The sequence below is a fragment of the Trachymyrmex septentrionalis genome, unplaced genomic scaffold (genome assembly GCF_001594115.1).
Source record: "Trachymyrmex septentrionalis isolate Tsep2-gDNA-1 unplaced genomic scaffold, Tsep1.0 scaffold134, whole genome shotgun sequence".
NCBI lineage: Eukaryota > Metazoa > Arthropoda > Insecta > Hymenoptera > Formicidae > Trachymyrmex > Trachymyrmex septentrionalis.
In genome coordinates, this window is record NW_017304482.1 from 566875 (window position 1) to 568530 (window position 1656).

General features: G+C 29.5%; 1 protein-coding gene across 2 annotated transcripts in view; it reads left to right on the forward strand.

Annotated features, from left to right (window-relative positions):
- The window catches only part of LOC108757236 (protein rolling stone-like), a 9064-nt gene that overhangs the window by 2126 nt on the left and 5282 nt on the right, over window positions 1–1656 (forward strand). The window contains exon 1 of one of the 2 annotated variants that reach the window (XM_018501691.1): window positions 1130–1548. The exons of the other annotated variant lie outside the window; for it this stretch is intronic. The gene's annotated coding sequence lies outside the window, so the exon portion shown is untranslated. Of the gene's footprint in view, window positions 1–1129; window positions 1549–1656 lie in introns of those variants that run through there. 2 annotated transcript variants of the gene reach the window in all.

Genomic DNA, 1656 nt, shown 5'->3' on the forward strand with positions numbered 1-1656 from the left:
CCATCTATGAACTTGCAAATATTGCGTTTTTAATTTTATTTTAGTAATTTTTTAATGTAATTTTATCTTGATATTATTGTAACACCTTCGGACGATTTATGCTTAATTTAAATTTTTTTTGTAAGTTTTTTATTTTTTATCATCTCGTTTGTACTGATGATGGTCAAATCTTGACCGAAACGTCTACTTATTTATACGGGAATTTTAAATACATGACTTGCGTTAATATCTATTGTTGTGGCTGTATGCTCTCCATTATTTATATTTTGTAACTATAGAATTTCCTGTAATTATTACTTTAATTTATTTAAACTTTTACATGTATAAAAATTTGTATATAGTCCATCCAATTCATTTTTATAGATTTAAAGTACGGATTCGGATGGATTGAAAATTTCCAATCTATTTCAATCCATTTTCGTTATAATTAATAATTCTTAAAATTAATAACGTAATCTGTTGACAAGTGTATTTTAGGTAATTGTCTAAATATTAATGATTTCACTGATTGTACTAATAAGAATTATACAAAAGTACATAAATAAATATACATACACAATTCATTTTCTCTTACAATATTTAATGACAAAAAGCGATCTTAAGCTTTACCGTGGTATCTTATACATAATAATATATAAGATGCCAAGATCTGGTAAACAATTTTTCATGCATGATATGTAAATAAATATACATAAATATTCATAAACATGCATAATCAGCGCGGAAATGGATGCGCATAAATATTGTTTCATATAAAATAATTGGTAATAATATATATGCAACTTTATTATGAATCATCCTCAGCAAGTTATACGTATTCATACTCAATATATTAGTTAAATAATCTTTAAGTTATAAATACAATAATCGTTAAGTCCATGATAAGTCACTGCCAGGTTCTTAAACTGTAATGGAATCTCAAACAGACATTAACCATGTCATCAAGTTTTGACGTCTATTTGATAATTTAATTCATAAATGTCTATATCAATATTTATTTTTATAGTTAGGTGAATCGACAATATGCATTAAATTAAGAGACAAATCTCCCGATTTAGGAGGCACAGACGCTGCTTTATCAGCTGTTGTATAACTTGTTAAAAAAATCTTCGTTTTCTTTTCCCTTTCCCTTTTTTTCTTCTTTTCTCTTTTTATGAATTAACGTTTACCTCAATATGATGTAATCATACATTCGTTATTCTTTATCGTTTTTCCGCGAAACGCCACGATTATCGTTTATTTTGACGTCGATTTGATGTGTCGTTCTCACGTATATTTCTCTTGTGCACGGAAACTTCTTCATCTCACACTTCAGTCAATCGTCGACATCGGTCGTGAAAGTTGCGTTGCACATCGTTAACCGAACATAGTCGCCAAAATTTCTCAAAGTACATAATATATCTGTGAATAAAAAAATATTTGTGTAAATTTTGTGTTCTTTTGATTCAAAATGTGAATTTTATTTGACAATCTCAATTGCGAAATGTGAAAGAGATTTTAGAGCTGAGAAGAAAACGGATTACTAACAAGATGGACTAATCAAATTAAGTAAGTGTGTGTGTGTGTGTGCGTGCGTGTGTGCGCGCGCGCGTGTGTGTGTGTGTGTGCGCGCGCGCGCGCGCGTTTGTGTGTATATGTGTAGAGCAAAGTATCTTA